The sequence below is a fragment of the Calliphora vicina genome, chromosome 4 (genome assembly GCF_958450345.1).
Source record: "Calliphora vicina chromosome 4, idCalVici1.1, whole genome shotgun sequence".
NCBI classification, from domain to species: Eukaryota; Metazoa; Arthropoda; class Insecta; order Diptera; family Calliphoridae; genus Calliphora; species Calliphora vicina.
This window is the reverse complement of record NC_088783.1, coordinates 111,608,734-111,624,092: the sequence shown is the minus strand read 5'-3', so window position 1 is coordinate 111,624,092 and position 15,359 is coordinate 111,608,734. Positions and strand designations below refer to the sequence as shown.

Sequence of the window (15,359 nt, the reverse complement as noted above, 5' to 3'; positions counted from 1 at the left end):
TTCATTTGATATGATTAAATTTCTACTTTGTTTTTCTACTGTCTATCTGTCCTGGCCGTCTTATTTCACTTTTAGTTTTCATTTATATTATTTGCCGTCTTGTTTTCTTTACAGTTTTATACTTAAGTTTATTTTTATTATTATTTTTTATTTTTACTTTTGCAATCATTCACAAACGGGATGTTTGTTGAAATATTAAAAAGAATCAAGAAAATAAAACGAAAGTAGGAAAACAAAGAAAAAAATATATAAAATAAAAGTAAAATGAGGTTAATGTGCAGCAGCAACAAACAGCCTTGTAAATATTAAAATGGTTGGTTGGGTTGGTTTGGTTTGGTTGGTTGGCTGATTGTTTAAATGGTCCTTCGCACGGTTGAATATCTGTATAATGGCTTGAATTTGTTGGTTACTAGGCTGTGGAAATGGTGTTGAGTACACAAAAACAAACAAAACTAAAAAAACTGCAAACAAAAAGAAAGAAATAATATAATAAAAATGTGTCTATTTAGTTCATTAAACCGATTTGGCACAGCGTGTTCAAAAAAAAAAGAACAGAAAAAAAAACTGATGAGGCTGTTAACATTAACAGCTGTATCACATTCGTTAAAAGCCAGCAAAAAAGCATCCTGAGTTGTACCCTTGTTAAGCAACAACACACAGCGGCTCTCTATCAGCCTTTATCAGTTTCATCTTTTAGTTTGTCTCCCCTTGTTGTTGGTGTTGTACTAAACCTGTGTGTAGATGGGTGAGAGTGAGTGTAAATGTCTCTGGTTACGTGAGAGTGGTTTTGTTTAAATGTTGCTTTTATTGCTGCCTATTTTTAGGCTTACAAATGAGTTCAATCAACCTGTTAATGAGTTTAATTGAGTATGAAGTGTGATCCAATTACTTTTTAATGGCTTGTTTTTTTCAGATTTGCTCTAAATGTTCAAAATATGTAACAAGTCAATGATAATAAAAATTGTAATAAAAACAAATCAAATGTTTTGAATATTCATAGAAGGAAATTTTCTTAAAATTCCAAAGTTTCTTAAAAAAATAGAGGAAACATTTTAAAAGTTTTAACCCTATAAAGGTTAAGGAATTATAGAAGGAAGACTATTAGCAGAGAAGTGACTTTAATTTAAGAAATTTTGTTGGAATAATAATTTTAAGATTCTGCCTGTGATTTCATATAATATTAAAGTTCTTTTTGTGTGTAAAATTCAAAAATGTTTCCTTTTCTGTTTACAAATGTAATTTTCCTTTAGCACACAACACACACTCTCTCTCCATAGTATACCTTTAGGAATTCTAGCCATTCCCTAGAGTTTCCTCTGTACGTTTTCTTTCTCTCTCCCTCCTGCCTGTCTGCCCCTGTAACGTGTAACATAAATCCTTGTTTTATTACAAGAACAAACAACGTACATAACAAACAAAATACAAACATGTTGTAATACATCCCCTGCTGCTGCAGCTGATGAGACCATTAACCAACAATCTACAAATGAAAGGGAAAGGGGATAATGTTTTAATAAAAGGAGCAGAGGGGGTCAGGAAGGAAGGCAAGCAGGCAGTCTATACATTTCTGCTGGCTAAAAAAAATAATAAAAAAAATATTTTGCCAGCTTTTTGGTCTATAAACAAAAAGTTAAAAAACAACCTGTATGCTGTAAAGAATTAATAGGAAAATATTGTAGGGAATTTTTGAAAGCAAATGTTCACAAAAAATCATAAAAAATATTAATTTTCCTCAAATTTTGGCAAAAATTTTAATTGTCATCATGTAAACAACGTAAATTTTCGTGTAAACAAATAAATATTCCTGATTTTTCATTATTTAATATTAATTTAAAAGCATTAAATGAATTTTAAACAATTTTACTTTAAATTTCCATAGTTGACATCGTGTAAACAATTAATTATATCAGATTTTACATCATTTAATATTAATTTAATAGCATTACATGATTTGTAACAAAATTTACCTCAAATTTCAATTGTTGACATTATGTAAACAATGTAAATTTTGATGTAAACAATTCAATATTACCCATTTCTTCATGATTTAACAGTTCCTAATTAAGATAACTGATTTCTTTTAAATTTTGGCAAAATTTTCAATTGTTGACAAAATGTAAACAATGTAATTTTCATGTAAACAATTGAATATATCACATTTCTTCCAGTTTTTACAATTATCAATAGGGGCATAAGATTTATTTTAAATTTTGCAAAAAATTTCGATTGTTGACATCGTGTAAACAATGTAAATTTTCATGTAAACAATTGAATATCACAGATATTTCATCATTTAATATTAATTTAATAGCATTATATGATTTGTAACAAAATTTACCTCAAATTTCAATTGTTGACAAAATGTAAACAATGTAATTTTCCATGTAAAAAATTAAATATTACCCATTTTTTCATGATTTAACAGTTACTAATTAATATAACTGATTTCTTTTAAATTTTGGCAAAAATTTCAATTATTGACATCGTGTAAATAATGTAAATTTTCATGTAAACAATTAAATATAACAGATTCTTCATTATTTAATATTAATTTAAACGCATTAAATGAATTCTAAGAAATTTTATCTAAAATTTCAATTGTTGACATCGTGTAAACAATGTAAATTTTCGTGTAAACAAATGAATATCACAGATATTTCATCATTTAATATTAATTTAAACGCATTAAATGAATTCTAAGAAATTCGATCTAAAATTTCAATTGTTGACATCGTGTAAACATTGTATACAATGGTGTAAACAATTAAATATCACAGACATTTCCTCATTTAATATTAATTTAAACGCATTAAATGAATTCTAAGAAATTTGATAAAAAATTTCAATTGTTGACATCGTGTAAAGAATGTATACAATGGTGTAAACAATTAAATATCACAGACATATCATCATTTAATATTATTTTAAAAGCAGTTAATGAATTATAAGAAATTTTCCTTAAAATTTCAATTGTTTACATCGTGTAAACAATGTAAATTTTCGTGTAAACAATTAATTATTTCAGGTTTTTCTTCATTTAATATTATTTTAAAAGCATTCAATGAATCAGTGAAATTTTAGCTAAAATTTCAATTGTTGACATCGTGTAAACAATGTAAATTTTTCATGTAAACAATTAAATATCACAGATATTTCATAATTTAATATTAATTCAACATCAATGAATGATATATGAGTAATTTTACTTAAATTTTCAATTGTTGACATCGTGTAAATAATGTAAATTTTCATGTAAACAATTAAATATAACAGATTCTTCATTATTTAATATTAATTTAATAGCATTACATGATCTGCAATAAAATTTACCTCAAATCTCAATTATTGACATCGTGTAAACACTGTAAATTTTTCATGTAAACAATTAAATATCACAGATATTTCATAATTTAATATTAATTTAAACGCATTAAATGAATTCTTAGAAATTTGATCTAAAATTACCATTGTTGACATCGTGTAAACAATGTACACAATGGTGTAAACAATTAAATATCACAGACATTTCATAATTTAATATTATTTTAAAAGCAGTTAATGAATTATAAGAAATTTTGCCAAAAATTTCAATTATTGACATCGAGTAAATAATGTAAACTTTCATGTAAACAATTAAATATAACAGATTATTCATTATTTAATAGTATTTTAAAAGCAGTTAATGAATTATAAGAAATTTTGCTTCAAATTTCAATTGTTGACATCGTGTAAACAATGTAAATTTTTATGTAAACAATTAAATTTTACATATTCTACATCATTTAATATTAATTTAATAGCATTACATGATTTTTAACAAAATTTACCTCAAATTTCAATTGTTGACAAAATGTAAACAATGTAATTTTCCATGTAAACAATTAAATATTACCCATTTCTTCATGATTTAACAGTTACTAATAAATATAAATGATTTCTTTTAAATTTTGCCTAAAATTTCAATTGTTGACATCGTGTAAACAATGTAAATTTTCATGTAAACAATTAAATATCAAAGACTTTACATCATTTAATATTAATTTAATAGCATTACATGATCTGCAATAAAATTTACCTCAAATCTCAATTGTTGACATCGCGTAAACAATGTAAATTTTCCATGTAAACAATTAAATATCACAGATATTTCATAATTTAATATTAATTCAACATCAATGAATGATATATGAGAAATTTTCCATTGTTGACATCGTGTAAACAATGTAAATTTTTATGTAAACAATTATTTATCTTAGAGTTTTCATTATTTAATATTAATTTAAAAGCATTAATGAATTATGTGAGATTTTACATAAAATTTCAATTGTTGACTTCATGTAAACAATGTAAATTTTCATGTAAACAATTAAATATCACAGATTCTACATCTGCAATAAAATTTGCCTCAAATCTCATTTGTTGACATCGTGTAAACAATGTAAATTTCCGTGTAAACAATTAAACATCACCGATTTTTCATGATTTAATATTAATTTAAAAACATTAATGAATTATGAGAGATTTTACCTAAAATTTCAATTGTTGACATCGTGTAAACAAAAAATTTCAATTGTTGACATTATGTAAACAATGTAAATTTTCATTTAAACAATTTAATAACACACATTTGTTCAAGTTTTTAAAGTTATTAACGACCAAATATGATTTCTTACTATATTTTGTCTAAAATTTCAATTGTTGACATGATGTAAAGAATGTAAACTTTTGTGTAAACAATTAAAAATCACAGATTTTACACCATTTAATATTAATTTGAAGATAATAAATGATTGTTGAAAAATTTTACCTGAAATTGCAATTGTTGACTTCATGTAAACAATGTAAATTTTGGTGTAAACAATTAAATATCACCGATTTTTCATCATTTAATATTATTTTAAAAGCAGTAAATGAATTATAAGAAATTTTACATAAAATTTCAATTGTTGACATTATGTAAACAATGTAAATTTCCATGTAAACAATCGAATATTACTCATATCTTCAACTTTTTACAGTTATTAAGAGCGATATCAGATTTCTTTGAAATTTTTCCAAAAATTTCAATTGTTGACTTCATGTAAACAATGTAAATTTTCGTGTAAACAATTAAATACCACCGATTTTTCATCATTTAATATTATTTTAAAAGCAGTAAATGAATTATAGGAAATTTTACATAAAATTTCAATTATTGACATTATGTAAACAATGTAAATTTTCATGTAAACAATTGAATATCACCAATTTTCCTTATATAATATTAATTTAAAGACAATAAATGATTGATGAGATATTTTACCTGAAATTTCAATTGTTGACATCATGTAAACAATGTAAATTTTCATGTAAACAATTAAATATCATCGATTTTTCATAATTTAATATTAATTTAAAAGCAATAAATTAATTATAAGAAACTTTACATAAAAATCCATTGTTGACATCATGTAAATAAGAAAGTACTTAAATAAAAACATTTTAATTAAGTACATATTTCTTTAAAAAAAATATAAGCTGTAATTATGAACATTTTTTTTATAAGATTTAAATACCTACGTACACAAAAAATTTAATAACCTTTGACACAGAAAAACAAGCCAGTTCCCCCTTTTTATTTCACAAATAAAAAAGAATCTACCTTACATCAGTTCAGTTAACTACCACCAATGGCTTCAGCACCTCCAGTAAGCTGATGCATTGTGGTCCATTTGATATATATTTTTTTGTTTTATTTGCATTGAGTCTGTAAGAAGAAATATTTTTACAAAAGTTTATTTAGTATAAACATTTTGCTATTGCTGTTAAAGATTTTTAATTAAAACATTTTTTATTCATTCTGGGTATTATTTTTTTTGTCTGTTTTACAGGGCCGAAAAACAAAAATACTTTTCTGCGTTGAAGCATAATTAATTAATAAAGGTAAGTTTTTTGTTTTGCTTCTTTTAGTTTACAAAATAAATAATAATGAGGCAACAAAGGGGGAGCTTAAAAAAGGGTTATAATTGTAAATAAGAGAGCCAGGGAGAAATAGCAAAAATATTTAATTTTAAAGATTTCATTGAAGAAAAACCTAAAGATATTTCATGATTTTTTGTTTTTCTAAAGAAAACTAGTATTTATTAAGAAAATTGTAAATATTTTTTTCAATATTTATTGTTCTTATTATTACTTTTTATTTCTGGTCTATAAATAGTTGTTTTTTGTTTGGAAAATTCAAATAACATAAACAAAGTTCACTAAACTTGTTGTAGTGAAATTCTATTTATTTGTTGTTGTTTTGAAATTTAATATCTTTTAGTTTTAGGGGGTGTTTTTAAAGAAAAATGGAAATTAAAAAATATATAGAGAAAAAATTTTTATGGATGTCTAGAAATAACTAAAATATTAGGGGCCATTAATTTCAGATATTTTTTTTAAGAAAAAAAGGCTATTTTTAATTTTTTACACAAAAAATTACATTGTTTACATAATGTCAACAATTGAAATTTCAGGTAAAATTTCTTTTCAATCATTTAATGTCTTTGAATTAATATTAAATGATGAAAAATCGGTGATATTTAATTGTTTACATGAAAATTTACATTGTTTACACGATGTCAACAATTGAAATTTAAGGCAAAAATTCTCTAAATCGTTTGACGCCTTTAAATTAATATTAAATAATGAAGAATCTGTGATATTTAATTGTTTACATGAAAATTTACATTGTTTACACGATGTCTACAATTGAAATTTTAGGTAAAATTTCTCATCAATGATTTATTGTCTTTAAAATAATATTAAATGATGAACAATCTGAGATAATTAATTGTTTACATGAAAATTTACATTGTTTACACGATGTAAACAATTGAAATTTTGGGCAAAATTTCTTATAATTCATTTAATACTTCTAAAATAATATTAAATGAGGAAAAATTGGAGATAATTAATTGTTTACGTGAAAATTTACATTGTTTACATGATGTAAACATTTGAAATTTTTAAGGAAATTTTGTTACAATCATGTAGTGTTTTTAAATTATTATTAAATTATGAAAAATCTGTGATATTTAATTGTTTACATGCAAATTTACATTGTTTACATGATGTAAACAAATGAAATTTTAGGCATAATTTTCTCTAATTCATTTGACGTCTTTAAATTAATACTAAATAATGAAGAATCTGTGATATTCAATTGTTTACATGAAAATTTACATTGTTTACATGATGTAAACAATTAAAAATTTTAGATAAAATTTCTGGTAATCATTTATTGCCTTTGAATTAATATTAAAGGATGAAAAATCGGTAATATTTAATTGTTTACATGAAAAATTACATTGTTTACACGATGTCAACAATTGAAATTTCTGGCAAAATTTTTCTAATTCATGTGACCCCTTTAAATTAATACTAAATAATGAAGAATCTGTGATATTCAATTGTTTACATGAAAATTTACATTGTTTACATGATGTAAACAATTGAAATTTTAGGCAAAATTTTTTATAATTCATTTAATTCTTTTAAATTAATATTAAATGATGAACAATCTGAGATATTTAATTGTTTACATGAAAATTTACATTGTTTACATAATGTCAACAATTGAAATTTCAGGTAAAATTTCTCATAAATTATTTATTGCATTTGAATTAATATTAAATGATAAAACTTGGTGATATTAAATTGTTTACTTGAAAATTTACATTGTTTACACGATGTCAACAATTGAAATTTCTGCCAATATTTCTCTAATTCATTTGGACCCTTAAAATTAATAGAAAATAATGAAGAATCTGTGATATTTAATTGTTTACATGAAAATTTACATTGTTTACATTATGTAAACAATTTAAATTTTAGATAAAATTTCTAGTAAAACATTTAATGCTTTTAAAGTAATATTAAACAATGAAGAACCTGTGATATTCAATTGTTTACATGAAAATCTACATTGTTTACATGATGTAAACAATTGAAATTTTAGGTAAAATTTCTCATAATTCATTTAATGATTTTAAATTAATATTAAATAATGAAAAATCTGAGATATTTAATTGTTTACATGAAAATTTACATTGTTTACATAATGTCAACAATTGAATATTTAATAAATTTTGAACTTTCTTTGTCTTAACTAGACAAAAATAATTTGTGCATAGCCATTATTATAGAAAAGATTCTTGACTATTTTTATAATAGACAAGATTTTTTATATTTTTCCTCTTGCTCTCCCTGCTTATAACCCTTCACTAAAAGCACAAAACTGTAAAGAAAGTTATTTTTGTCAAGAATTTCATGTTATTTGTTAAAAAAAAATTCCTCAGAATTGTTAGAGCAAATATTCAATTTATTAAAACTGAATGAATAAGCAAAGCAAGTGGGGTTATACTTACAAGTGCTATTTAACTGTAATATTCAATGAATATTTGTTTCTGAAATCTACTCTTTTGCTATTTTTTTCGTCTACTTATAAATCAATACAACAGAGACTCTATTATCTGCATTCTAATCTCTAATAAACTTGTATGCTTCAACATGATTTTAGCGTGGGTTTTTTTGTATTTTTTTTTTTTGCTTACTAATCATACTTCAGTTACAATTTCAATATTTTTTGTTTGCTTTCACTTTACACACAGATTTTGTTACCCTTGTCTTTATTTTTTTTGGCCTGCAAAACATTTTTATGGTTTTTCTATTTTTGGCTAAAAGAAAGAACAATGAACTTTAATCGAGTCTTAATACAACCCACACACATTTCTGGTTTTCTTTTTTTTCTCTTTTGTATGGTGAAATTTGAAACAAATTGCGTTTTAAGGAATATGTATGTAGGAAAAAGGGAAACCGTAAAAAGTCATTGTTTATTATTCCCTTTTGTTTTAGGTTTTCTAGGGTCATCGCATGCTATTGAATTAAAAAATAAAACACAAAAACTTGATAGAGAAATTTCAAGATGAAAGTAATAACTTTAATTAATTGTAAGACAGGAAAAAAATCGAAATATTTAATGGTTTACACCAAATTTTACATTATTTACATAATGTCAACAATTGAAATTTTAGATTAAATGTCTCATTATTCATTTACTAATTTTAAATAAATATTAAATGATGCAAAACCTATGATATTTAATTGTTTACACGGAAATTTACATTGTTTACATAATGTAAACTATTGAAATTTTAAGCAAAATTTAAAAGAAATCATATATAGCTCTTGATAACTAAAAAATACTTGAAGAAATGTGTAATATTCAATTGTTTACATGAAAATTTACATTGTTTACATGATGTCAACAATTGAAATTTTAGGCAAAATTTCTTATAATTCATTAATACTTTTTAAAATAATATTAAATGAGGTAAAGTCAGAGATAATTAATTGTTTACACCAAAAACTACATTGTTTACACGATGTCAATAATTGAAATTTTAGCTAAAAAGTCTTATAATTCATTTAATTACTTTAAAATAATATTAAATGATAAAATATTGGAAATAATTAATTGTTTACATGAAAATTTACATTGTTTACATAATGTCAACAATTGAAATTTTAGGCAAAATTTCTTCTAATTCATTAATGCTTTTTAAAATAATATTAAATGAGGTAAAATCAGAGATAATTAATTGTTTACACCAAAACCTACATTGTTTACACGATGTCAACAATTGAAATTTTAGGTAAAAAGTCTTATAATTCATTTAATTATTTTAAAATAATATTAAATGATAAAAAATTGGAAATAATTAATTGTTTACATGAAAATTTATACTGTTTACACTATGTAAACAATTGAAATTTTAGGTAAAATTTCCCATAATTCATTTAATTATTGTAAAATAATATTAAACGAGGATAAATCTGAGATAATTAATTGTTTACTTGAAAATTTACATTGTTTACACGATGTCAACAATTGAAATTTTAAGTAAAATTTCCTATAATTCATTAATGCTTTTTAAAGTAATATTAAATGAGGTAAAATCTGTGATATTTAATTGTTTACACGAAAATTTACATTGTTTACACGATGTCAACAATTGTAATTTTAGTCAATATTTCTTATAATTCATTAAAGCTTTTTAAAATAATATTAAATGTTGAAAAATTGGAAATAATTAATTGTTTACATGAAAATTTACATTGTTTACACGATGTCAACAATTGCAATTTTAGACAAAAGTTCTCATAATTCATTTAATGCTTTTAAATTGATATTAAATAAGGAAAAATCGGAGATAATTGATTGTTTACATGAAAATTTACATTGTTTACACGATGTCAACAATTGAAATTTTAGGTAAAATGTCTTATAATTCATTTAATTCTTTTAAATTAATGTTAAGTAATGAAAAATCGGTGATATTCAATTGTTTACACAAAAATTTACTTTGTTTACATAATGTAAACAATTGAAATTTTTGGCAAATTTGAAGAGAAATCATATATAGCCCTTGATAACTAAAAATACTTGAAGAAATATGTAATATTTAATTGTTTACATGAAAAATTACATTGTTTACACAATGTCAACAATGGAAATTTTAGACAAAAGTGCTCACAATTCATTTAATGCTTCGAAATTAATATTAAATAAGTAAAAATCTGAGATAATTAATTGTTTACATGAAAATTTACATTGTTTACACGATGTCAACAATTGAAATTTTTGGTAAATTTATATGAAAATTGAGTCAGACATTTAAACAAAGTTTACAGAAAACTTTAAGAGTTTGTGAACAACATTGTTTACCACTAAAACTACTGTAAACAATTGAAAACTAGATGAAATTTGTTTAAATTTCCAGAAAATTTCAATTGTTTAAAGAATTGTGGGGTATTTATGAAAAATTTACTTGGTTTCCTTATGAACATAACATAAATTATATTGAACATAAACAGATTATCTGGCATTAAAATGTTCTTACACTGAATTGCCATTAAAAACGAAATTATTTAAATGGCCAGCAACAATAACAATAACACATACATACATTATTAATTATGCACTTAAATGAAAGTAATTAAATTTATGGAAAATATAAATTTTAATGGCAAAATAATAACATGAATAAATGAATTACTTATTCAAATGGCAACAAATTAAATAATTATGTAAATAAAACACAAGGGAAACTTAAGCTTAAAATGTAACAAAAATAAATATATTATTTAATGAATTTATTAAGTTAACCATACAAAAAGTAAAGTAACAAATTCAACAAATTATATTAATTAATATTAATCATACGCCTTGTTAAAATTAATTGGAAAATTCATATTTAACCTGTAAACTTTAAACATTTTTCACCAGTTTTTGTTTACAAAAATTATCCATTAACACCTTATTGATTTGTTATTGTTTGTGTTGTATTTCTTTTAAGTGAAAACAAATAATATTTAATTAACTTTAGTAGTAATTAAAGTGATTTATAATTGTTATTATTTGCGGCTATTAGCAGCCATTTATATTAGCAATAATTGTTTAAATTTATTTGTTATTTGGAAACTGCCGACAATATGTTATTTAAACAAGCTAAAAATTCAAAAATATTTCTATTTCGCTTTATCTTAATAAATAGTTGTAACAGATGGCGTGTCTGCTTATTAAAGCTAAAGAATTAATGAAGGAATGTATAGAATAGGAGAAGAATAAACATTCAATTTATTAAGGAACATATCAATTTTGAATGCTTTATGTTTTCCAAATACATTTAAAAAAGAAATTAGTTTTTATTAAAGCTCAAAAACACGCAATGTCATTTAGAAAAAACAAATTATAGCTGCTAAAAGACACCTGTTTTAAGACACTTATAATGAAAGCTATAGATTGCGTGAGATAAGAAATTGTTACAGTTTTTTGTTAAACATTTTAACACAAAACAAATGAATTATAGCACAAAAATTGTTAAGGTTTAATAAAATTTTCTATTAAATAGCTGGTTTATTTAAAGCTACAACTACAAGACATCATAAATATGTTCTTTAGAAACTAATTTTTAATTTGTTTCTTTTGTTTGACAGCTATCAGTTATACCTTTGAAATAGAAAAAGATTTGTCACAATCAGTTGCAAAATGACTGAGTTATGGCTGTTCAAAGTCAGGATGCTGACCAAATAAAAAATATAGAAAAATTGTTAACATCATGTAAACAATGTAAATTTTTGAGTAAACAATTGAATACCGCCGATTTTTCATTATTTAATATTAATTTGAAATTAATAAATCATTTAATGTTATTTTAAAGAGCATTAATGAATTATAAGAAATTTTGCCTAACATTTCCATTGTTGACATCGTGTAAACAATGTAAATTTGTATGTAAACGATTGAATATCACAGATTTTACCTCATTTAATTTTATTTTAAAAAGCATTAATGAATTATAAGAAATTTTACCTAAAATTGCAATTGTCGACATCGTGTAAACAATGTAAACTTTCATGTAAACAATTAAATATCACAGAGTTTTCATTATTTAATCTTAATTTAAAAGCATTAAATGAATTATGAGAACTTTTGCCTAAAATTTCAATTGTTGACATCGTGTAAACAATGTAAATTTTCCATGTAAACAATTAATTATTTCCAATTTTTTCTCATTTAATATTAATTTAAAAGCATTAAATTAATTATGAGAAATTTTACCTAAAATTACAATTGTTGACATCGTGTAAACAATGTAAATTTTCATGTAAACAATTCAATATCACCGATTTTTCATTATTTAATATTAATTTAAAATTAGTAAATGAATTATGAGAATTTTTTTCTAAAATTTCCATTGTTGACATCGTGTAAACAATGTAAATTTTCATGTAAACAATTGAATATTTCCAATTTTTCCTCATTTAATGTTTTTTTAAAGAGCATTAATGAATTATGAGAAATTTTACCTAAAATTTCAATTGTTGACATCGTGTAAACAATGTAAATTTTCGTGTAAACAATTAATTATTTCCAATTTATCATCATTTAATATTATTTTAAAAACACTAAATGAATTATGAGAAATTTTGTCTAAAATTTCAATTGTTGACATCGTGTAAACAATGTAAATTTTCATGTAAACAATTAAATATCACAGAGTTTTCATTATTTAATCTTAATTTAAATGCATTAAATGAATCATAAGAAGTTTTGCCTAAAATTTCAATTGTTTACAATATGTAAACAATGTAAATTTTGATGTAAACAATTGAATATTACACATTTCCTCAAGTTTTTTAGTTATTGATTTGTATGATTTCTTCTAAATTTTGGCAAAATTTTCAATTGTCGACATCGTGTAAACAACGAAAATTTTCATGTAAACAATTAATTATTTCCAATTTTTTCTCATTTAATATTAATTTAAAAGCATTAAATGAATCATGAGAAATTTTACCTAAAATTTCAATTGTTGACATCATGTCAACAATGTAAATTTTCATGTAAACAATTAATTATTTCCAATTTTTCCTCATTTAATGTTATTTTAAAGAGCATTAATGAATTATGAGAACTTTTGCCTAAAATTTAAATTGTTGACATCGTGTAAACAATGTAAATTTTCATGTAAACAATTAATTATTTCCAATTTTTCAACATTTAATACTATTTTAAAAAGCATTAATGAATTATAAGAAATTTTGCCTAAAATTTCAATTGTTGACATCGTGTAAACAATGTAAATTTTCATGTAAACAATTAATTATCATAGATTTTTCATACTTTAATACTAATTTCAAGTTAATAAATGAATTATTAGACATTTCATCTAAAATTTCAATTGTTGACATTAGGTAAACAATGTAAATTTTTGGTGTAAACAATAAAAAATCTCGATTTTTCAAGATTTACTGTTACATTAATTAAAATGAATGATATTTAAACATTTTCCCCCAAAATTTCTATTGTTGACATCATGTAAATAATGTAAATTTTCATGTAAAAAATTAAAAATTGCACTTTATTTATATTTTAATAGTAATGTAATGTTAGTCAATGATTTATAACAAATTTAAGCAAAAATTTCAATTGTTGACATTATGTAAATAATGTAAATTTTCATGTAAACAATGTAAAATCTTTAATTTTAAGGGTTTTATAAAGTTTTTGTAAATGTTATATCATTTTTAATAAATTTTGCATTAATGGCATTAGATAAAAAATGTAAATTTTTAGGTATTTTAAAGATTTTGTAAAATTTTAATTATTGACTTTAACGAAATAAGAAAAATTATAACGCAAACAGTTTAAATCGGCAATAATATATTTATAATTTTATTTATTATGAAGTTTGTTCAATATTGTAATCCTTTTTTGTTCAATTTCATAAATCTAACCCTTTCCCTTATTGAGTATGTGCAATATTTCTGTATTAAATATCAATCATACGTTTCATAAACCTAACCTTATAACCCCTGGAGTATGTGTAATATTTTTACATTAAATATTAATCATACGCCATCAAGTGCTAATTAGTGTAAGTCATTTCAAAAGAATAAATAATAAATTTTAATTACTTTACTTTAAATATATATAAAAACCCCATGACAAATTCATAGAAATCATTGTTCCATACCATAAACCATAAACTCTTAACAATCTTAATAACAAAAAAAATACTTATTTATAAACCATTAAAAGAACGCTTTTTCAATATTTTATTAGTTAAAAGCTTCTGCTCTCACCCTTAATTAAATTTTACTGGCATATTTCTTTTTTAAACCCTTTTATATTTAAAAATAAAAGCAAATAAGTTTTTATAAAAATTTATTTGTAAAAGTTGTAGAGTGTGTTTGAGTTTATTTGCTATTGGTTTTTCATTCGTATTAAGTCAAAGTTCAAACAAATTGACCATTCACTTTTAATACTCTCTATGCAAACACTTGTACATTTATATAAAGCAAAACAAAGAGTTGATATTATTTTCTCATACTCTGCTCTCTTGGACTCTTTCAATACATATTTACACTCACAGCAAGGGTTATTAAACACATTTTGTGGTTTTTGTATTTGTAACGTTTTTTTTTTGTTCTTCTCTATTTGCAGTATTTTTTTTTTTAACGACAAACAATTGTTGAATCGTTTTAATGGTTGCCAACTCAAGTGAAAATTAAAACAATGAACAAGAAAAAAAAACAAACAGGAAAAGGAAAATTTTCCTTTGTAAAGTCATAAGTTCAGTCATCAACAGGAACCTACTTCATTCAGCCTTAAAACCAGAAATTTTCTAAAGAAAAAAATGTAAATTTTTTGTATCAATATTAATTATGGCCATGTGGGAGCTAACAGATTTGCTAAACAGAAATACATTTTTAAATGCACAAAGTTTGGTTTAATAAAACCATCGCCCTGCTCTAAACTAAATTTTAGCAAC

General features: G+C 22.8%; 1 protein-coding gene across 1 annotated transcript in view; it reads left to right on the top strand.

Moving 5' to 3' along the window:
• norpA (no receptor potential A) overlaps nucleotides 1-15,359 on the top strand; it is a 166,695-nt gene that overhangs the window by 20,895 nt on the left and 130,441 nt on the right. The window contains exon 2 of the mRNA XM_065508295.1: nucleotides 5,871-5,922. The gene's annotated coding sequence lies outside the window, so the exon portion shown is untranslated. The remainder of the gene's footprint in view (nucleotides 1-5,870; nucleotides 5,923-15,359) is intronic.